At 26.2% G+C, this 25569-nt stretch overlaps 1 protein-coding gene across 2 annotated transcripts in view; it reads left to right on the top strand.

Moving 5' to 3' along the window:
- Positions 1–25569, top strand: part of LOC126895107 (fat-like cadherin-related tumor suppressor homolog) — a 122469-nt gene that overhangs the window by 35772 nt on the left and 61128 nt on the right. For both annotated transcript variants that reach the window (XM_050666605.1, XM_050666604.1), the window contains exon 3: positions 20016–20179. The gene's annotated coding sequence lies outside the window, so the exon portion shown is untranslated. The remainder of the gene's footprint in view (positions 1–20015; positions 20180–25569) is intronic.

Raw genomic sequence — 25569 nt, 5'->3', positions numbered from 1 at the left:
TTTTGAAAAAAAATATTTAATGGTCTTTAGAATTGTTTATTTCTCAATCTTAAAGTCGTTAGATACTTTTTATGTCATTCTTTTGTCCCTTATAAGAATACCAACTTTTACGTGCCAACGTACATATTTAACTAGTTCATAAAATAGAAAATTATCTAATTTAGAAAGTTACTGATAACGACTTTTGAACCTGTATTTTGGAAATTATAAACATTATTAAATGTAGGCTGGTGGCGAGGTGTGGGTTGTGTTATTTTTATCATAATGCATCAGTCTTCCGCACTACTCCCACATGGGTATAAAAATGTTCAAAACTTCTGAATTATTGGTTCAAAAGTAATTATCGACCAGTAATTTTCTTACTTGAATAATATATAACCTATTTAAATATGTATGATGCCATTAAAAAAATATTTTGATACCTTTATAAAGGATGGAAATGAATAGTATTTTACAATTTAAAAATTGAAAAATAAAATAATTCAAAACAAAATCAAACATTTTTTTTTTTTTAATATTATTATTTTAGGAAAATGTTAGTGGTTAACGGTAAACAATCACTCTGTATATTGCTAAGTTTACCTTTATAAAAAATTAATTTAATAAAATTATCCCGTATGAAAATTTTGTTTACGTTTTTCAAAAATATAAATTTTGTAGTGTAATTAATTTAATATTTAATATTCATTTAGTTTTTCTTTTTTCAAATAAATGAAAAAAATTATCATGTTTTCTAATAAAAATTATTAATTTATAAAACAATTTCTTTAATTATTTAATGCTTTAAATTGATATAGAGATCATTTTTTTCTATTTATATTGTCACTTAGAATTTTCGTAATGTAATCCATCGTACCGGAATTCTGTGATAACGACTACACACCTATATAATTGCTCTTGTTGGTTAGCACGATCTTTCATTAGATTTTCGAGCCAAAAATTAATATGTTGGCCAGAGACTTCTGATACAGCTCTAGGGTACAATTAATTACTGCAGTAATTAACTATGAGTGGTGGAAGTGATGATGCAATCTCAAAAGATAATTAAAAATAAATCATGTGACATTGTAGAGATAAGGTGGTGTTTTTCATATTGCAGTAATAATAACAGCGCAATGCTATACAAAATGACGTTGTGGAATTCAAAAATCAGAATTATAGGACTTATGTGGGCGAATTTTCCTGTTACAATTGTTCTTTTTTTTTGAGTTCCAATTAGTGACCAACATGATGGTAAATCAACTGTAAACATGCTTGTCAGTGTATTATTTGAATAACCAAAGCATACTATTTTATGTTTGTTAATTTATCGATTTTGGAATTAATCCAATGTTCTCTAATGGGCGGGCAAACCTTTTGTTCGAATATTATGGTCTATTGTTTTAAATTTACCATTGGAATTTAATGTTCTTTACAGTAATATTTTTATCTTTTTTATTTATTACTTTTTATTTATTGTATTTATGGTCTGGCCAGTTTTAAGACACCAATGACCTATTAAAAAAAATTGACTACATTAAGTATTTGTTATGCAAATTAAACGTTATTAGAAAAGAAAATAATGACTTTATCTAGCTGCAATAGTTTTATTATCTGAAAGTAATCATAATTTTTTATGTTAGGTCTTAAATTTGTTCGAATTTTTTATTCATTATATCTATTTTCATTAGATAATTATCATTTTATTCACAAAAAAAAAACATTTTGAGCTTTGAATATGTTACACGTATAAATTTATTAAAAGAATTTATCTTATTTCAATGTAAAAAATGTTTAAACACCTTGCGATGCGTGACACGCACTTTAATGTACGACACGACTGTCTAATATACGCATACGCTTTATAATGTAATGTATTAGACAACATTTGTATAAAAAATCGTACGTGGGAAAAAATACAAAAACCTGTTTTGGTGCTACGACTAAGAGTTAAGAATTTATAAATGTGTACGGTGGAAAAATAAAAATCTTTGACGTTGGGTCGTAGCCAATTTGTGCTTCAATGGGTCTGGTTGCGTATGGTTTTAACTTGAAACTTGGCCGATGAAATTCCAAAAACTAATACAGAAACACACTACTTTGAAAGACACAGTTAAATACAAAAAAAAAAATACATTCTCTATAGAACTTTTATTTAAGCTTTATAATATTATTATCAGAGTATTCCTTTTGCTTGTTTTAATGGCCGTTTTCACCTAGATAAAAATTTCGGATATTTAAAATCCTTCACACAAATGGTGTACGAGGATCAAAACCTAAAACGCATTTTGAATATCTATGAGTGGACTCACACAAGCGATTATTAGTTTAGATTTCTCAAACGTTAGACTTTTGATAATTTTAATTTTTTTGCTGTATCAAATTAAGAATATTCAAATAAACCATGCCTTCTATTATGCTAAAAAAAATACTAAGTCATGTATGCTTTTTCTTTGTAATATATATCTTATCTTTTCTATAATTTCTATTATTAAAACAACATAAGATTTTGTTTCGTCAAATATTTTGACGAGTGAGCAATTTTTAATTCGAAGAATTGTGTTTAAAAAAATTGCACCATAATGTGTAGGACTTTGTAGGGCATGAAATATCAGCTTGGCTGCAAATTTTCTACGATCACGTCTATAAAATCGTGTCATAATATAATCGTAACTACATTCTTAGTCATCTTGTAGAATCAAAACATGGTTCAAGTAACCGTTCACAGTCGTTATTGTAATAAATAATTGCAACTTAACTAGAATTCATTACTTAAATTTATATTTTTACCATATATAAAAGTCATCGCGTGACCTTATCGCTTGATTAACAGTTAAACTTTACCACAATCTCTTTGGGCTATATAACATTGAATATGAATGAATCAATTTCCTTCGCATGAATTTTTTTAGATCGCGTTTCGTACTTCGTGAATTCTTTACTCAATATTTGTATTATAATCAGATGCTTTTTATTGATGTATAAAGTCACGACATAGATTTTAAGTACGGTTACAGTTACGTGATGTTTAAAATTCTACAGACAATATGATCATTATTATGACACCCTTGAAATATTCCCTTATTTCCGACGTGTATCTTCGTTAGTCCTCATTCTTATTCTCAGCTAGCGTGTTTTATTTCTTCAATGCCGCATCGGTATTTTCGTTGTACATTTATTGACATGTTGTCAAAACTAAAAGTAATGTTATTGGACTTTCTTCGTTCACCGTCTGTAAAATATTATTGCAAGGGTATTAAGTAGGCGTGCTGGTAGGGGTCCAACCAACTTAGTCAATAAATTAGTTTTTAAGTAAAATACAAATTGGCAGAGGCCGCCGTGATTGATGCCGTCCGGACGCGACCCTAAAGGGTGCGAACTGCACTAATTTCACGGGCTCGCCCAAGAGTTGTATATATCCGAACCCTTAAATTAATGCTATCACTGCTAAAAATAGATTAGGGACTTTTTTCTTTGTCTGTGTTTTGTAAAGGGAAAGTAGAAAAACTCATGTTGACGCGTAATCCGTAGGAGTGGGTTCATAGCTGCTTACTATTATTATCAATTGTTTTTAAAAATCGATAATGTTCCACAATAGCAGCACTCTAATAAAAAATTTCCGAACTTTCATATACATTTACTGGAAGTTTTTAATGTATACATTGTAAGGGAACGATTTCATAAATAGTGATAAAAATGTTATATTTGTGTACGAATATTCAATACGTTATGTCAAAATCGCACTATTTGTGTGCAAAATTAACGTGTATATTAAAAATTTTTTACTGACTTATGAAAATATTTTGATTATTTTTGTATTGTTGATATTAAAGTGATTTTTAATTAAAATGGCGATTAATCAATGATCAGATTTTCTAAGGTAAAAAAATTTTGTTAAAGGTATATAATAAGATTTTATAAAATTTGTTTTTATTTCTACGAAATAAAGAAATTAACTTAATTTAATTGTATTTATGATAAAAAAATTGATAAAATCATGTAACGATTAATTATCAGAAAATTTAGGTGTCTTATTCATGAATAGAATTCCTTGACGTTCACCTTTAAAAAAAATACTAATATCAAAAGTCTCATTCATTTTTATTAGAACGCAAAATAATGATTTTTAATAATTAACTTTTTCAAAAAATAAATTTTTTTTAGACGTTATCAAGTTGTATGGACTCAATAATGAATTCCTAATATAAATGATCTTTTTTGAATAAAGAAATATTTAATTAAAGTGACTATAGTTTTATACTAATATATTGAATTAAAATTTATAAGATCAACATTTAATTTTAGAGTAAATAAAAAGTATTATAGTCCATTTAAAAGTGTTAATTTCTGAATTTTAGTTTTCTTATCTTTTGTACACTGAAAAAAACTTCTATATCCGGTAACGGCAAGAGACATACAGTTAACTGTGTAGTCTATAAAAAATGTTAGACATTTTTATTTAATGATTTAAAAATTTCTTACCGTTTAATAATAAATTTATTTATATTAATACTGTTCATTACTATAACAAAATATTTTATTTATCATTTCTAATTCTATTAAATACACGCATTGGACTTCCAAACGAATAAACTTCACATTAGTATAATTTAACGTTTCCAAGGTCGACCTTTATGTCCTGTGCAGGTGAAATGGGGTCCTAAAAGGGATGATATATGTAAGTATATTGTAGTCTCCATAAATAAAAAAAAACTGAATTCAGACAGTCGTTTTGTCCATTATTATCGTTCAGTACACATTATCCAGTCATTCATTTATTCATTAAAAAAAAAACCCTGAAATTATTATACCCCTTTTCCGGTAACAAGGAAATAAATATTATTTGTAACAATTGTTGATGTGATAAATCAATAATTATTGCATGATATCTGCTATTGTTTTTTTTTAATTACTTCTGTAGATTATATAAATTTTACAATCGGTACCAGTTGTTGTATATTAATAGAGTTTAATATTGTCATTCTAATGAACTTTTCCTTGTAATTTTTACTTCGATGCTACTGAGTAACTAAAACACTAAAGGCGTTTTTATTTTTAAAGTAAAATTTCATCAAATATATTAAAATTCAAGATGTCTTAAAAGTAAAATCTCTATGTATGCATGGAATTATACATTGTGTGTTTCGCATCCAATGTTCAAACCAAAGCAAACAAATTTATATTGAATCGTCTGGGGGTTATTGTGGTCCAGTATTGTCACCCTTAAACAACTTTGTAAGTTTTCGATTTCAATCATTTTGAAGTTGATTGATTGCCAAATTGTACACATTGGAATCTATCACTCTACTATTTAAATTGTTTTGTAAGCTTTCTTAGATTCCTTGGCGGTAGAGTCATTTTTCTTTAATTTAATATTCATTAAATATTATTTTAACTAACTATTTATTTACTTCATTCAAACGTCGTCGATCCCTTAATAATAAATTCAGATAAAACTTTTCCCGAGATTCTTTTTTTTAATTTAAAATTAAAAACCATAAAGCGACTTGCAATTCAACCTCAAAATATAATTATTGAGACTTCTTTGTTAAGTAGGAATTGTATCAACGAGCGTGTATTGTTCTATGCAATCTAATTTTAGATCATCACAGCGTGACTTAGTAAGTACCAGATGTTAAATAAATCTGACACGTCAAGCATTTATTCTGTATTTTTAATATTTCAACCGAGTGTTATTCGTCTCCCCAAAAGTCGCAACTCACATCTGCAAAACTCGATGAACTACCTTAAACGTTCTAAAATGTATTTCTTCTAGATTTCAAAGTACCAACCGAATTACCTTTTGGAAAATTTCAACATATAATTTATTCATTCATTCCTTTGTTATTAAATCTTTAAAGTAATCTAATATAGTACTTTTAATAGTAATGTATATTTTTAACGGAAATTGTTCGCTGCTACTATTTTCCTATAAAATAAATTTAAAATTGATTTTTATAAAAAAAAATGTAATTTTTATAGTTGCTTTAACTAGATTATTTAAAAGACTATTCTATCTCAGTCGATAGAAAAAACTTTTATTCATAAGTGTATATTGTACAACTTGAGTCACCTTTTCCTCGACGAAATACGAAATAAATGAAATCACTTGAGCTTTTTTCAATCTCGACGATATAACAGCAAATCCTTTTGAAAAAGATACATTTTTTACTAAATCCGCACTTATTGTGTATTGAATTGTATTATGTGTTTGTTGATCATCAGTTTGTGGAAAATGCGATATGCTCAAACAGTGTTACTCATGTTATATATTTCCACTGTTAAACTTCCAAAATACTGCATTACCGTTTTGTATCTTTGTCCAGTCTTTTCCAATATACTTTAATGGTAATATTATAATATGTTTTTCAATATTCGTAATCATAAAATTTGTATGTTATTACATTCTTATTTATAATATTCTTAAAATCATTAATCAGTTATAAATTCTATATTTATTTAGTCTACGTACCCAATATGTATAAAAACTAATATTATTTTAATAATTGTTTTGTTTCTAAAAAAAAATTGATTCTATTAATTGGTGAATTAAATGTATTTGATTGATAAATTACATTTAATTATAATTTTTAATATACATTTTTTTAAATTTTTTATAGTACAATAATTGAATTAATGTAAAAAATAGGTAATTTCCTTTAAAATTTAATATTATAATATATTAATATAGTAATTACTATTATATATATATATGTATTTAATACAAATTTTTTTATATCTCTTGATAACTAAGGATCTCCAATCAAGAATTACATAGTTATTCCTTAAGAACCTTATTCCTTATACCATATACATGGTGTCCTTAAAATTTATAAAAATATTGAAAATAATGAAATAGTCTTAAAACAATTTTAGTCCTTTTATTTAAATGATTAGATTTATTTATTTTTTGATCTTGGAAGTTGTGTAAATAAAAATGTTCCTCATTTTGTACATATGCATGAGCTCTAAACACAATGATTTATATAACTTCAAAATATTTTAAATTAAAAAAGTTTTTTAACATTCGTAAACTTTCAATAACTGGTCACTAAATTGTAAAACATTTCTACTATTCGTAAACATTCATTGTTTTTGATACTTACTAAAGTTGTAGAAACAATTTCTTGTAATCTAATAAAACGGCTATTTAAACTCATAAATCTACACAAGTTTATAGACTGAAGTGATCGTAAAGCTAAGGAAAGGTATATCAGGTACGCTTCCCATGAGATTCTACAGACTTAGATATATTTTGTTTACTGAACATAATCTTAATATTTGTGATAAATCTAAGAATTGCTCGTTGAAACTATAAATTACGCAATTCTAACGAGAAGTATGAAAACTAGACTCAGTCTTACTGAACTCATTAGTCCTTATTTTTGTTCAAAAACGTATTTTTTGTTACAATTATAAGTCTTTGAGTACACTTAGATTTTTGAAAAGTTTTCCTTAAATGTTTTAATAGAGGTGATGCTCACATTATGTAATATTTAATTTTTTACGGGATGTTACTATATGAAAATAAAATCTTTATTTATTGGTTTCTGTAAAAACAATGAAAACATTTAATTATTTTGTTAATCATATGGTACAATTATCAATATTTATAAATACCTATTGCGTATTCAAAGCATTTCTTCTATAATAATCGTTTGTTGATTTAGTTATCAATATATATTTTAATTTTATTTATTGTATATTGCTATTAAATTTGAATAATTACTACATTAGTTTTTAAATTATTTAAATGCTTTATAATTTATAAAAATTTACTTCCCTCATTTTAAAATCATTTCTATTATTGGCGTTAAATATCAATTGATTGTTTAGATATCCTACAGTAGCATATTTTCATTGTATTAAATTATTTAATATCACATAAAATAGTGGAGCCATTTTTTTAGAGGCAACTAATAGAAAAGTTTAAGGAAAATAAGTAAAAGCTGTGTGTGGTGTTTATAGATTTGGAGAAAGCGTATGATAGAGTACCGAGAGAGGTTTTAAAGTGGGCATTAATGAGAAAAGGAGTCCTGAAAAGGTACATTAATATAATAGAGGATATGTATGATGACACTTGTACCATGGTAAATAGTGTGGAGTAACAGAAGGTTTTCGGGTAAGATTATGAGTGCACCTAGATTCTGCTTTAAGCCCTTACTTATTTTCTATAGTGATGGATGAAATTATTAGAGAAATACAAGAAGGGGTGCCGTGATGCATGTTGTTTGCTGACGATATAGGAGAAAATTAATCAAAGGCTAGAGATGTGGAGATCAGCTCCAGAAAAAAAGGGTTTAAGAATAAGTAGAAGTAAGACAAAGTATATAGAGTACCAGTTTGACAATGGAGAACAAGAGATAGGCAAAATGAGGAGATCAATGACATTAGGCGAGTACGTGATAAAAGAGGTGGAAAGTTTTAAGTATTTAGGATCAGTTTTGCAAAAGAGCCGTTGTATTGATGAGAAAATAAAACACAGAATTAATTGCGGGTGATTGAAGTGGAGAGAAGCGTCTGGTGTCTTATGCGATAAAAATAGTTAGAGCAGAAAATGAGTGTAGTAGAGATGAGAATGCTTAGATTGATGAGTGGAGTGACTAGAAAAGGATAAGAAATGAGCATATAAGAGGGAGTATAGGTGTAGCGTCAATCGTGGATAAGATGAGAGAAAATAAACTCAGATGGTTTGGTTATGTTATGAGAAGAGAAGAAGTCGTAAGAACAATTGTAGAAATGAATGTTGAATGAAGACCAAAAAAGAGATTGAAAGATGTTATTGAATGCGATATGAGGACAGCTGATGTGAGCGTAGAGGATGTGGGAGAATAGGGAGATTGTATCAAGTGGAAGTTTAGGATAAGAATGGCTGACCTAATGTAGTTGGGATTAAGGCGAGGAAAAGAAGAAGAAGAATATCACATAAAATAATGACTGAATTAAATTTTTCTTTAGCACACTTTGCTTATATACCATGGAATGGGGGTTTATTATATTATAATAATTTGAAATAAAATTTAATTCTTAAGATTTTTTAGTACATAAATACCCTAAAAATATCTATTTCAAATGGTAGTTATTGTACCTTCTTTATCCTGGTTTTATTTCTTATAAACAACATGCGCGTAAGATATTAATAAAAATAACGTTCGCGATGTTGAAAATAGTAAAAATACATTTAGGATCTTAATGAAATGTGTGGTCAGTGGCAAATATAATTTATTTCTTCCAACAATATTACTACAATTTTCTTATTTTTATGTTTAGATATCTATTTTTGTTTATTATTTATTGTTATTTCAACTAAATTATTGGAGTAATTAAATTTAATTCTCTCAATCGAAAAAAAATATTTTTATTCATTAATGCATGTAGGTTATTCTGAATTTTAGAAGAGCTAAGCCCATCAAAGTTCCTCTGAATTACGCTTATGTTGAATTCTGTTGGCATTAATGATTTCCCTTATCACATGAGATTTTAAAATAAGATCAAATTTTGTTTTCTAATGATATTTATACTAAAGAATATAACATAATGATAAGGGAAGTATATTCATTTTTCATTGGACACTTTGTTAGAATGATATCACTAATGTTTTTAAACATTCATTATCTGTTTGAGTGCTTAATGCATAAATAGTTGAAATACTCATAGGATTTAGAAATGTATACAGCTTACCAAAGAAGTTATAATCTGAAAATTTAACAAATGTTCAAGCTTATTAATTTTTGTCATCAAAGGAATAATGAACATTTAACTTTTTAATTGATTAAAAAGGGGAATAAGGGTATTCAAGTTTTTATATATATATATATATATTTTTATACATATATAAATTAACATAAAAATAATTTCAATTAACACCAAACTTTTTACATTTAATTTTTTTTAATTAAAATTATATTAAATAATATTAGCCACAAATGACCAATTTTTATTCTATATACAATTGTTACTATTATTGTATAACATTGATGTTGCAATGCTATAAAATTTATATGAATAAAATTTCAATCAATTTTTAATAATTTTTTTCTTTATGTAAAGCTAAATTTTTAAGTGTTTTAGTTCATACTTAACATAGCAATAAACTAACAATTCTGTAACTGTTATTTTTATATAAACTTATTTTAATGATAATAACTATTCGCTCACTATTGCAACCATCATTAAATAACTGAGAATATTCTTTTTTCTGTTTTTTTTTTTTTTTACTATTTTAAATATGCACTTGAAAAACAGTGGCCTATAATAAATAGAGAATTATCAATTGTTAGTTAAGTATTGTTGTAACAGATTTAATATTCTCCATTCATGTTCAAATGGATTCTCATTAGCTGTGAATATATACAGAACTTACTGACAACACGTACAACTTATGTTGTACATAACATTTTACACTTTTTTTTTTAATTTACTTTTACAATACATGACTATATTTAAAATATGTTTTATGTTATTTTTCGCCATTACAAAAAATATTTTAAAAATTAATTTTTTTATTAACGTTTTTTTTTTTTTTTTGAAGATAGCCATTTTATAAATAAATTGTATAGAATAATTATGATTAGAATAATTTTGATACCAAAAACTCTTATTTTTTCAGTTTTTACGTTTCTACAGCATTTTGAAGTTAGTTAAATTTTGATTTGTTTTACGATTTTGCTATGGTATCGAACGTTAGTCCACGTATATAAAGGTTAGAAATAAATATTATCTTGTTACGTTATTTACTGGTAACAGTATGCGATTTATTTTCCATGAAAAAATAGTAACTTTTGAACGCGCTTTTTACAGAAATGATTACGACAAATCTTTACTACAAAATGTTGGAAACATTTTTGTAAAAAAAATATAAAATCTTATGTAGATCATAAGTTATGAGTTGGTTAGATCTGTTCCTTCGCTATATACAGGGTGTTCAGTAAGAAGAAAACAGGTCAGTTTTTATAAATAATGGGAACAATTGGAATCCATTTTTATTAATACTGCGTGCTCTATACATAATTTTTTTTGTTAATTTAATTTTTTTTTGGAAAACGAATTACAAAAACTTACTTGCAGCAGACTCTTGTTAAGTTTAGTTAATATATGACTGAATAACATTATGCAATCATTGAATAATACACAATGATTATTCCTCTTTGTGTAGTGTACATTATACACACAGATCATTTATGTGACCGTTGAAAATATCGTGTAACACCATTAGCATGTTGCAGAAAACATTTTAGTGACCACTACTGATGTTTATTGTGAGTACAAGGTAGTTTGCAGCGGTTCTATTTTTATTTGCTGTTGAATCTGTACTACGTCAACACCGTAAAAGTAATTTGCATTAAATACCAACGGACGTTTACTTGGTTCTAGTTAAACGTTCGCAAGTGAATTTATCCGCTTGGAAATCTACAACGGATGTCAATTTCAGTATAGATAAATAAAGAGATACAATCTGGTTTAACTTTGTTCTGCGCGACAATCGAATTTTTTATGGTTGAATAGCACAACGAGAGAATTTAATGAAGAAATCATTGGTACAACACTAGATGCCTTGTTAAATCGTTGTCTTTCAATATGACTAAATTAATGATCACTAAAATATCGCCAATGATAATTGGTCTGTTTAAATTTACAAATATTTTTCATTTAATACTTAAATACATTTAATTCTATAGAAAACCCTTGGAAAGAAACGGAAATGTAATGGCTTGAAATTTCATATATTTCTTAAAGATTCAATCTTTCCCCAAGAATATTGGTACTGTATGTCCAAATATTGGTTTTGCAATAAAATCGTATTACGATTGGATAGATTTCTTTGCTGGTACTTATACTATGGCTTAAAGGATTTCATTGTTCCTAGCCGTAACTTTCTAGTATTTTTCTGTAAGCAGATTTTGTTGTCGATATTACAGAACACCGCTAAACTAGACGTTCCGAGATGGTATTCAGTAGTGTGGTCAGCATAATAACAGCTTTCGTATGGTTGGACCTGAGCTGTAACGAAGACTGGCAATAAATTTGTTATCTGGCACTTACATTAAACGGTTACCCGTCTATTAATTTATGTTCAACTACATGTTAGACTATTTGGGAAGTATAAATAGTTGTGTCCTCACTACAAATGTTTCGATAACTTTACTTCCTTATCGGTGCAGAAAGAATAAGAGAAAGAAGTAGGTGTATTAACGTGGGTACGTCCTAACCCACGCGTCTTCCGCTGCCTAACACATGCATTGTACTAGTTAATGCAAACGTTTACTTTAAGTCGACATAAGAGAGGTCATAGATCTTTTAATATGCTAATTTAAATTGTAAGATAATATTTCATTACGAGAAAGTTTTAGTAAATTCGACTGATTGTAAACGACTATAGCCATTTATAATTAGAATTTTATGGTCATTTTATATATATATATATTTAGAGAAAAAAAATGCCCGTTAAACTCTCTGATACGCTATTAATGCAAAATAAAGAACTCAATTATTTAATTTCTTAAATGTTTTTTTCTTAATTCATTTTTTATGTATTATATATCTCTGAAAAGCATATTTAAATATAAGAACAAAATATAATTGCGTTTTTATGTATTCATTCATTGTAATCGTATATTTAATACGTAAGAGAACAAAGTATTATCTCGACAAAGAAATAATATTCATCTCTTATATCATATTTGTATTTATGCTTTTAAGTAATGACATTTATTTTCAAATATCACAATTTATTTTTGTAATATTATGTGATTATAATTAATATTCGGACTTCGAACATTTTCCTTAAGATCCCGTTCATCCTTAGAAGAAATAATTTGTTTCAACACAACCAGGCTGGACCTCTAAATTTATTGCTTAAATGTTACAACCTAAAGTATATTTTTAAAATTGCATAATGAATGCTTTCATTAATAATCATATTAAATAAGTTACCGATAAAATTTTTAATTATGTTACAATATTAAAAAAGATATTTTTTTTATCAATATTATGGGTTTACTATTAATGATAAAATATTATAAACGATAACAAAAGCTATAATTTCTTGTTGTCTATATTGTAAGCACTTTAATTAACTTTAATATCTTAAAGTTAATATATAGTATTAATGTAATTTTGGCAACCATCAAATAGGTATTTTTTATTTTGTGAATAGCTAAAGAAATGATGCTCACTGGTTGGGATAACATTAGTAAATTTTAATTTCATGTATTGGATTATCATAGTGGTATTATGTATAGTACATTTAAATGTATCAAGAGCCTAGTTATGTTTTACATAATTGTATGATTTACTATTTAAGTAATTTATATACTGTCGTAAAGAGTGGTTCATATATATTCAAGTTATATAGAATAATTAATAATATGTTTGATTTATTTTAGTTTAGCAGATCCTTAAGTATCTGAATTTAATTTTAATTATAAACAAAAAGTTTGTTTAGTTTTATTATATAAAATCGGGTATATAAAGTTCAGTTACTGTCTTATATTTGTTTTGTCTTAAATCCTAAAATGTTTAAAGACATGCGTGGGCTTTGAAGGCGACATATTCTGCATAGCACTTTTATTTGTTAATTTTTTTCGGCACTCAAGTTCAATAATAATATCGCAATAGTAATCAAGAACTGCCTATTTAGCAAATGGAAATACAATATTAAACACGAGTCATTAAATTTCGTATTTTTTCCTTAAAATTAAAACAACATTTTTATTAACCATACACTTACACATTGACTATGTTTAAAGACATACATTAGTCTTTTAAAAGTTTGTTAGAACGTCACGGTGGAAGGCTTTTGCAAGTAATATTCTTTATAAATCAAAAATTTACCGTTTCAAAGATCTGTTAAGATCGTCAACTTCAATTAGATTCTGACAATTATTTCTACCTTTCTTAAATCTTACAAAAAATATTTTACGTTTATAACGTGTATACGTAAAACATCTTAATGTCAAAAAATTATGAAAGGTAAACAGTTTTGTAACAAAGTCAAGTTTATTTTATTCTAAAACCATTTTTAAGATTTCCATTAAGTATAGTAACTTATTTAATGAACATTATTATTTATTGCTAAAAATAAAACTGTTTATGAAAAATTGACTTAGAGACAATGTTTTGGGTATTAACCAATTTCTTCACATTATGGTGTTAATTACGTTTGTACTCTTATCATAGTTATGAAATAGAACATATTAGAAAATGTATATTTCTTCTTCTTCTCTTTCCTCGCCTTAATCCCAACTACATTAGGTCAGCCATTCTTATCCTAAACTTCCACTTGACACAATCTCCCTATTCTCCCACATCCTCTACGCTCACATCAGCTGTCCTCATATCGCATTCAATAACATCTTTCAATCTCTTTTTTGGTCTTCATTCAACATTCATTTCTACAATTGTTCTTACGACTTCTTCTCTTCTCATAACATAACCAAACCATCTGAGTTTATTTTCTCTCATCTTATCCACGATTGACGCTACACCTATACTCCCTCTTATATGCTCATTTCTTATCCTTTTCTAGTCACTCCACTCATCCATCTAAGCATTCTCATCTCTGCTACACTCATTCTCTGCTCTACTTTCTTATCAACCGACCAACACTCTGAACCATACATCATAGCTGGTCTCACTACAGTCTTGAAGAATTTACCTTTCAGCCTCATTGAAATTCTTTTATCGCGTACAGAAAATGTATATTTTTTCTATTTTTCTTATTTTTTCTTAGATAAAAATTACGGTTTTTCTGTAATAACTTATCGGATTTTGAATATAGAATTATACCAAAAACGAGATTAGACTAGACGAAATTAAAAATATTAATATAAAACTAAAAAATAATGGAAATAATTAATAATTTTAAATAATATTAATCATGAGTAATCTATTCGTTTTATATGGACTGAATTTATTTTATATTTTAGTATAAACTTATAAACGCCCAAAATTCATACCCAAAAAAAATAATTCAGGACAAATTTTGTCTCGTTTAAATTAAATATTTTATTACACAATTAAAAACAATATTGACCTTTTTTTATTAATCACAATAAGTTATGATAGTAAACCGTAATTTTTATCTTAAAAAAAAAAAATTGAATAAAATTTCATTCTGTTTAAATAAAAAATGTTTACAAGGTTATATGCCACAGCTATAATTTTAATGGTCATACAAGACATTTTCTTTAAATAATTTATATAGGGTCATTCTTTTAATACTAGCCACTCAAATTCTCATAAAATATTAAGTTTTTTTTTAAATTTTTTTTAGTTTTTGTTAGTTACATATGTATTTTCATTTATCTGTTATGAAATCATTTTTAAGTTCATTCCTTATATTTTATAGTAAGGTTAAAAAAATTACTGGTCAATAAAAACTTTTGGACTAGTATTTTGGGTGTTATTCATATTTTCAAACATAACGGCAGCAAGAGTACGACCGGGAAATGACTAGTGTTAAAAATAGCAACACCCACTCTTCACCTCCTGTCATTACATTAAATTGTTTATAACTTCTTAAATAGTGGTCCAATAGTTGTTATAGAGCAGTCATTTTCTTTTTTATGAGCTAGTATAATATATATATATATATTGGCCATTTATAAAAATTAAGTTGACACACCTATAAGATATAAGGAATGAACCAAATAATTATTTTACTATAGATAAATAGAAATACATATGTAACTAAAAAAATAACAAAATAAAAGGTTTCAAAAACTTAATATTTTTTGAGAAATTGAGTGGCTATTGCTAAAAGATTTTTTTGATAGAACTCTGTATAGTTTTTATGACCGTTTTGATATTCCATGTGTTAATTTATTCACATTATTCAATCAAAATGTCATATTATAAGTATAGTTTTGGTCTATATTATTCTGGTAAACATTATTAGATGATTTACTGTTCCATGCTCATGACATTTCTCTAGTTGATTCCAATTTCTAATCTGCGGGATATTTTAGATTTCATATCAGATAAACTAAATATAACCATAACTGCGTGAAATCATGTCCTTCTACGAAATATTTACTACTGTTATATTATTGTTTCATCTCGGGTAACTTCTTTACAAATGAACTACATTGAATGTTTTGGGGGAATACGCAATGTTATTACGAAATAATGATGTAGTGCTTTGAACAAACGGTCATCATGTTTATTTTATTTTTTAAATCTTGTCAAAATATGTTTTTCCTCACTGTTGGAAGGCAAATAAAAGCAATAAAATTATACAAAGTTGTTGTTACTATCCAACACAAAAAAAAATGTAATATTGTATATAACGTTGTATATGTATATCCTAGCTGAAAGAATATTTTTTTTTTAATCGGTTCTAATTTTTTCAAACATAAATACAGTTTATTAAATACAGTTCTCAAATCTCTTATATGGCTAATACGATCAGATGTACAGCGAGAACATTAGTTTTTATACCATAAAATATAAATGATTGTTGTGTAAAATATTTTTTTCAAGGTAAATATAATAATACTCCCTATGTACACTTAAAAAAATTAAAACAGAAAAGGTTCAGCAACAAACAAAATTTACAGCTTTGAAAATACTCTTTTTCGGTGTTCCACGGCCGACTACTGTTTATTTTCTTTTCCGGATGTATTTTTTAAATATGTGTATTACACATACACATTGTGTATGTGTAATTCAGGTATACGATATATACATGAAATACATGCCTGTTTTTTAGGTTTTATAGACATGTTTTTTACGTTACTTTTTTTACACACATTATACTTCAACTTATTTGTAAACCTATATAAAAATATTTAAACGACACAAAAAAAAGCATGCACTATGGTTGTAAATTAATTCCACATTTTTTATTAAATTCTTAATAACTAATGTGTGTGTTCTTAAATTAAATTCTCACTTTTAAATTTTACCTCGGTTTTTCGTTCTTTTAAAATAGTACCAGAAGTTTATTTTGTGAAAACATTGTTAAAAACAGCTTTTGTGATTCACTACACTCTGAACCCTGTAAATTGTCAAAAAAACAACACTATTACACATAAGGAGGCGTTTGTGAAAGTCATTACTCCTATGGACTTATGTATCATTTTTTACAGCAAACAATACACACCACAGTCAAAATCTAAAGAAAATCTCTCAAGAGAGCACTTGCCAACGTTCTAGTTTCGTCCAATTATTTGCGTTCTTTATATTTCGATTATTTTTTTCTTTTGATTCCGTCTAACATGTTTGTAGTTCTGACAATTAGACGAATCTGCATTACTAAAATTTAAAATTTAAAAGTTTTTTACACAAATAATGTTTTGTTTTCGTTTTATATATATTTTTTTAACTATTTTGCATAATTTATTAACTCATAAATACATTACCAAAGAATTTTCTCTATGGACCGGAGAGTTAATCTTTTAGAACTACCTAGTTATTTACTCTAAAGAATAAATTGCATTGCAATGAAATATTATGTAGACCCCTGCAGAAGGTTGTTAACGGTTCACTTTGTTGATTTCCAGTATTTAGTATTTTTCGCCATAAAATTTCCTATGTTTCTACTATATCTATATCCTTTATAATAGGACAATCAATATACCAGTTGAAACAAATCAAACGACAACTTTTATAATTGTTGATAGAATTGTCATTGTGCTGTAATAATTTTTTTAAACTTTTTTTGCGTTCTAGATTACGTTAAAATCATATTTTTCATAACTTATTTTAATATAGTCTAAATTGTATGAATTATTTAAAAAAGTAATTTACAACGAAATAAAAACTATTACTCAAACTAACAAACTTTAATCTAAAATACAACAACACCCATTTAACATATTAAATGGTTCTTGAGATGTTAATACCGATCCCAAGACAAATATTGGTCGTACATTTGAAATAAACTGTACCCAAACTACCGAATGCTTTTGTATTTCCCTTACAACTTAAAAGGTTGTAAACTTTTATACGCCATAACACTGCTAAAGGTTGAAGATCTTTCAGTTGATGTCACATAATTCTGTAAACTATTAGAGATATGTTGTTAATGCCAGCTTACATTTGTTGTGTTGAGTAACACTTCGGGGCAAGGCGTCCCAAAATGTTCAATGTGTTAAATAGATTAACCAGTGCAATGAATCGATTTAACTTGTTCTTGTGTACAAAAATGAATATAAATAAATAAAGTGTATCTCGGAGTATAATAAATTGATAGACACGGAATTGTTACTATTAATTATTCTTAGACTCCTGGATTTGTACGATATCTATTTGTTTTTATTTTCTTCCTGAAAGTTGAACCCCTCTCAAGTATATCATATTTTTACACTTGTTGTTGTAATCATAAAACCCTTAGCTGATGCACTGTTTTACAATGCAAAATTCATATTGATACTCAGACGCACCAGTTCAAAGCAGAGTTGTAAATTTAAAGTTATCCCGCCCGTGTCGTAAAAAAAATACCTATATATAAGAAGATACTCGTCTTCCTTTGAAATGACCCGATTTTTTTCTTTATTTTCCGAACTAATATTATAAAATCTGCCGCCGCTTTTCAGTTGAAATCATGGACAAAGCTGTGGTAATTCAAAACGGTCGAACAGTACCAGGAAAAATTTATTACTAAACTTTTTACTGACTTAATTTTTCTTTCAGATTCAACTCATGCACTTTTTTATATATTTATAAAAAATACTTATTCCATGAGCTTTAGTTGTTTTATCGTGGTCCTATAGGAGTTGCATACATAATTTTAATTTTAATAACACAAAGTACTTATTAAAACTCTAGTTTAATACCTATTTGTCCTTAGAAAAAATTACTTTCCCAAAAATGTCTTTAAATGTTTCCTATCAATTTTTTTATCAAAGTACACTTGCAATTAATTGTTTACTATTCTTGTTACCTTTGTCAAATATTGGCAATATTATTTTATTGTTTAATTTCTATTTGTTTTTCAAGTCTAATATCTATTATATGCTGTGAATTATTACTTGTATACTTCTCAGTTTTATTTTCCGTTTTCAAAGTTAAAAACATTTCTATTGTTAATTTTGGCTGAATATCGTAACTTAACGAGGTGTAAACAATTAAATGTCGTTTATCCTAACCGAAAAAGACGATTAATAAGCACTTGAAACTAAGTCCTCAACAAATAGAGGTTAATTTAGACAGTGATAAATGCATTGAAGTTTTATTCTCTAACACCTTGATAATTTACAAATGTCGAAATGGTCAAGTGAAATTTAATTCCCCTTCCTCTTAAGTTTTTTTCTCATTAAACTAAGATAAATACTTAATATTCTATTTAAGTGAATAGCATTTTGTACAACAGCTCGTTTGTAGATACAGAGTGACAGTCTATCGCTAATCCGTCGCAAGTTTATATCCCAAGAAAAATCAATTAATTTCTTATTTTATAATAAAACTACTTCAATAAAAATACATATATTTATCAAAACGAATTCATTTACTAAGTGAATAAAACATAAAATAAACGAAAAAAAGAATAAATATAACTCTTGAAACAATAAATTCCTTTCATGAAATCTTTCATTGCACATGATTTTGACAAAATATCTCCACACATACTAAACTAATAATCGATTACCTACTATGTAATTAGTTTCACTTACAAACGAATTTTAGGACAATTTAAAATTTCAAAACCTACTTTTTTTTTTTTTTTGGTTTATTTAGAGCTTATGGGTGGCAGTAGTGAGACAGCAATATGTGTTACCATAATGATTTATTATTAAATATTTTCAAGTTTCTAGTAAAACTAATATTATTGATTGTTAATTCCTTTTGAAAATACGATTTATCTCTTATTGACATGGTCTCAGCTCTGAATAAGATTACCGATTGTTAAATTGATGAACGTTTGTCGTCGACTTGTTAACCATTTCTTTTATATATGAGTAAGAGATGTATATATAATGCATTTCACAGAATTCATGTATTATTTGACAGAAAAAAATCCCAAAGAGAGTATTATTTCATCTTCAGTAGCGATTTTATGTTTTTATACGAAATAAAATGTCTTTTGTTTTTAGATATTTACAACTGTACGAAAAACCGACTACGTTGTACACCTTTCCAAAGTATCAAAAAAGATATATATAAGATCATACGCTAAATCACTGCAGACCGAGATTTTTTCTCTAGACTTTACTATCAACTATGGCCTAGTTGGAAACTATCCCAAATATCTATACAGGTATTTATACAGGTAATATTTCTTATAAGCGATAAGACTTAACAATAAGTTGACTATCATTTTATTTAAAAAGATAATGCCTTTATAGTAAATTAAGTGATATCCATAGTGATAAATTAACTCTGAAAAAATATTTATACATTATTTCTTTTTCCTTAACTATTTTTATAATTATTGCATGTTAAAAATCATTGACAATAAAATATATATTTTATAAAAGGTACTAGTTATCATTTTAATCAGACAGTTGTGATAAGTGTATATGTACGTATCAATATAAACAAGCTATTAAAGAATAATCGATAAAGAATTTTTTTATCAACAACTCATCCGTTTCAATTTCCCTCTAATTGGATATTAATCAATATAGTTATTATTATTTTCCATCAGTCTTGGCTCTGTTAGCGGAAATTCGTTACTATTGTATCATGTGATGTGAGTAAATTAAAAAACAAACAAAATAATAGATGTTAATTCTTACAACCTTGAGTTTCATTGTATGGAATGCCAACTATCTAGTTGCTGATAAGCCTTTATATTTATTTCGTCAATTTAATTTTACATGTGTACATTGATTGACAATGTAAATAAATTATACATTAAAACGCATAAAATAGGGGAAAATCTTTAAAATCTTTTTATAAAACTGTTTTCTTATAAAATTTAATACATTTAGAAAAGTCAAATGTTTTGTTCATTATGTTATATTACAACTGTATAAGCAGTCAAATAGAATCCTTTCAGATGTACTCTGAGATTATTTCATCTAAACAAAATCTTGGAGTGTTTAAAATTAACAACGTCTCTGAACTATAGAATTGAAAAACGTCTTTTACTTTGTTCGGTTTTTCAGTTGTGTGACTATATAAGAAATTGTTCTAATTTTAACTTATTTTAGATTAGACGTTCATACAGTATCACGACAATTCATAACTTTAAAAGTTATTTCATAAGTTATCTTGATTACCAAAATTCCAGTTACTTTTAGCGTTAACGTCGTGCATTAAGTTTATAAACAAAAGATTACACAGCCTATATTTTTACTTGATATTAGTGCCTTTTTGTTAAATTAATTATTAATATCAATTTAAGTTTTGTCGCTATTTTCTATCATCGGTACCTAGTTTTGCCATTTTCTCATTTCCGACCACTTATCATACTGTCAGAATTAGGTCGCTTTGCATTCAAAATTAATTAAATTAGTTTATGTAGAAATTATTGTTAACTATTCTGATTATTTCGAAACAACTACAGAACATTATCTAATTAAACACTTTATATTGATTTATTTTACACTATATTTACTACTTTATACATTATGTTGAATATAAAATTTATCGTATTGAGTATCTGAAGTTTTATTTGTCAAAAAGAGTCAATATTTAGACATGTCTATACGAATTTACAATTGTTTGCATACATCATTTATCCTTAACCTACATAATAAATCCTCGTTATTTAAAAAACAAATAGTTTTTAAAGATATCGTAATATTTCAATTACAGCAAATGTTTTGTATTTGCCATCGTGGAATATTAATAAAATATATTAAACAAAAGGGAAAAAATATTTTATTTAAAAATTCTTAACCGTAATAAGATTTACTGTCCTTGAATGTTTTTCTATCTTATACTGTGCTGCAAACTCACAATAGTTTTTTACAAAACTCCAATTTTAGCCTTTAGCCATTTTTTAGCATCGTCGGTTGCAGATCATATTAAAACGATTAAGAGATTTAACCTTTTAATAACTTTTTTCGATCCATTACCTTCGTTTTTGACGTCGCCATGATCAACATAATAATGCCGGATAATACTGAACGTTGATTTTATTTATATAGTAATATATTGTCCGTGTACATATATTACTAGCTTAAGGAAGGTAAAATGATAAAGTTATAATATTAATAGTAAAAGTATACTCTAACTGAGCTTCAATAACAAACGATAGCAGAGGAGTCTGTTGATGGAGACCGGAAGTTACGGTCCCATAGAGTTTTAAACGCCGGCATACTAACAGGTATACAATATAATTTACGATACTGTATAGATGACAGATATGTCGAAAATTCCTCCATACACATTTTTATGAAACGTTAAAAGTAACGATAATATAAGGTATTTTACTTCATGGGTAATGCTCTTGTGCTCCATAAAATTAAATTCACTTACGGCTTTCAATAATAATTGTTATTAAAATTTACTTATTCTGTTTTGAATGTTTAGTCGTTAATTAACTCTTTCGTATTATAATTGTATGGTAATCCTATACAAATTATGACACTGAAAATGCAGACGAAATAACGTTTGTTGATAAAAAATAAAAAATTCTAAATTGTATAAAATATGCTAATATGTGTGAGCAGCAGTTGAAAAGCTTCGTAAACAATAAAAAAAACTATTGTGATGCTATTATTGTATTTATACGCCTAAATTTCCTATGCATTTTAACAGAATATACTCCCATAATTTTTTCCAATCTTTCAAGGAATAGACTCATAACTTTTTCTATAATTTATGTTGATGGCAACGATGTAAAAAATTTCTCTTTGTAGTATTCCAGTACTGTAAGACTGTTGAGTTAAAAAACTTATATTTTATTCTTCAGTGGAATTTTATATGTAGAAATTCGTAAAGAAATAAATAATAGTTTTTATGTTTTACTTTCATAACAAATCGTACAAATGAATTTTTTTCTTTTCAGATTTGAATAATATCAAAAACAGTCTGAGTTATAAAATCATTTGATAATATTAATATATTATAATAATATAATATATATTATATATTATATATTATAATATGTATGAATTATAATTCATAATAGAAAAAATGTAATAATTTGAGATATAGATAGTAATAATATTAACAAAATAGGGCAGAGTGCTTTTTATATCATACTAATTTTATTTTGAAATATAATCATAATTTATTGAAAGCAAAAATATAGTATAAAATATCCAAAAGATATTAACATTAAACTTAATAAAAAAAAATTCTTTCAATTTATTTTATACTTGAATGTGTTGAAGCTATTTTATTTTTATTGTAATTGTTAAGAAATAACTTACGTTTATTTCAGGCTTGATCGTTTTAATATTATAATTGTGATATCGTCGTTAAAAGTATTATGTGAATATTTTTGTACTAAGTTAATAATACTAATATATACAAAGTGTTCAATAAGTAAGGAAGCAAGTCAATTGTTAGAAACAATTAGAATAATAGAATCCTTTTTCATTATATAATGAACACTCTGTATACTACAAGAAATATTAATTTTTTTTTTATGGTATATTTTTGTAACTAAATAATTATAAAATAGCAGATATTTAACTTCTGAGTCAAATAGGTATAAGCCCCTTTGTTGATATCAGGTCATAGCGAGGGATTGGTTAAATGGCAAGAATTAGTTTTAATTTAGAATTTAGACTTAGTTCGTTTTCGCCACTAGCAAAGCTGCATAGTTTATTTTTCGGATAAAATGTACAGTTTTGTGTTTATTTTTTTATTAATTTGCTATAATAATCCAGTTAGTTGTTCAACCAACCATAATTGCATTTTTTTTATTTTTCGTGAAAAATATGTATAATATTTTATTAAATTAATTTTTGTGAGCACAATTTTTTTATTCAAGTTTTTCTTATAAAATATTCAAAAAGGTATCTATTGTTACCAAATAGTCTCAATATTTTTTTTACATTCAAGTTAACTAAGGAGTATAATTCAAAGCAAAGTGCTTAAATTTTTCTTTATTACATTTTCTATGATTACAAAAACATTTAATTTTACCTCTTTAAAATGTTTGCTAGTATTACTATGCTGTAACTGACAAAGAACTACTTTTCAGCTGCTTTTGGGCCGTCCGTATCGTTAACAACGAAGTCTTTCCCGCTTAAAATTGAAGCGTAATTCTCTCTCGACATGGTGAATTCATTCTCTGTATTTCCCTTTGTTACAGTAAAACTAGCAAAGGGTGTGTTGTGTTCCCTAGCGTACAGAAGTATATGACTTGAATATCAAATTAACGTTCCCATCAAAATTAATCCATTGGTTTACGATTTAACTTAAACATTTAAAAATTAATTTTTTTTTTTTAATTAATTTTACATCTCATGAAGGTTACTTGAAAACCATTCTCTAATTGATCAGAACTGTCATAATATTTTGATCTCTTTTAATTGGTAAGTATCCAACAACTCAAAGGATGTTTCAAAACTTAATACGTATTTTATACAAATTATTATTCTTAGGAGTATTTACTGTACAAATATTGTGCTAAGCAAAATACGTTTCCATTTAAATCTTTTCTGCTCCTTGTACAGTTACATTTTCCTAAATTACAATTTTTATACATATTATCTTTAATAATTTAATATATATTTATCTCTATGTATATATATTTAAATAAAAACAATTTTCTCGTAAAAAAAAATGATTTCAATATTATTTGGAAATTTTTTTTTAGTAGCAATAGTAGATAGAAGAAGAATGCGTCCCCTTCACTTCCTTTAATCGGCCACTGCAAAAAAACTGAAACTAAGGATATTTTTACCTAAAAGAAAATCTAAAAAAAAATAATATTAGCCATTTAAAAAATGTGAAATCTTTTAAAAATTTTAGTTCTGGTTCAAATAAGGCTCTAGTTTAATACTATTATAAATGAAACTTAATTTAATCAAATTTATCCTTAAGAAACTCGTTTATGTTAATCTTAAATTACCAAAAGGTTCACTAAGATTAGAAGTTTATTTTATTTTGGTGTTATAATTTTTTTAAACTATTAGAATAAATTAATTTCTATTTTGTTTTTAAACTACTTGAAACTTATTTAACGTACTTAATTATGTATCTTTTCGTGTATCTATTTCTGACGTTCATTTTAAGATGTGTGTGTAAAATATGGAAGTATAAATTTGTCAGAGTTGAATAATGACATAATAAAAATTATGAAATAAAATCCAAATTAGACATTTCGTTTACATCACATTTTTATTTGTGTTTTGAGTAGAAAAGAACTCACTATCTTAACTTTATTATTATATACATACTTTTAACGACAATTTGAAAAATATTACATCACACTTGTTGATTATTTGTCATTTCGTATTTCTTAAAACTTTAAGCTTATTAGAGATTACAACTTTTAAGTATCAAACTACATTTTGTTCAAAATGTGTGCATAATTAGCACTCATATTGTCTTCTGGAATTTTATGATATTCCCATTTTATTGAATGTTGCCTTATCAGAGATAAAACATTTTGAAATATTTTGTCATACACTTTTCTTTTGTTTTAATTTTTTTTTAGCTTCGATGCGAAGCGGAGAAGGTATTAATTTTACTATGATGTGTTTTTTTTTTTTTTTTTTTTTTTTTTTTTTTTTTTTT

This window comes from Daktulosphaira vitifoliae, unplaced genomic scaffold (genome assembly GCF_025091365.1).
Source record: "Daktulosphaira vitifoliae isolate Bord-2020 unplaced genomic scaffold, ASM2509136v1 Scaffold_1, whole genome shotgun sequence".
In the NCBI taxonomy this organism is placed as follows: Eukaryota; Metazoa; Arthropoda; class Insecta; order Hemiptera; family Phylloxeridae; genus Daktulosphaira; species Daktulosphaira vitifoliae.
The sequence above is the reverse complement of the archived record's forward strand: the minus strand, read 5'-3'. Positions and strand labels throughout refer to the sequence as shown.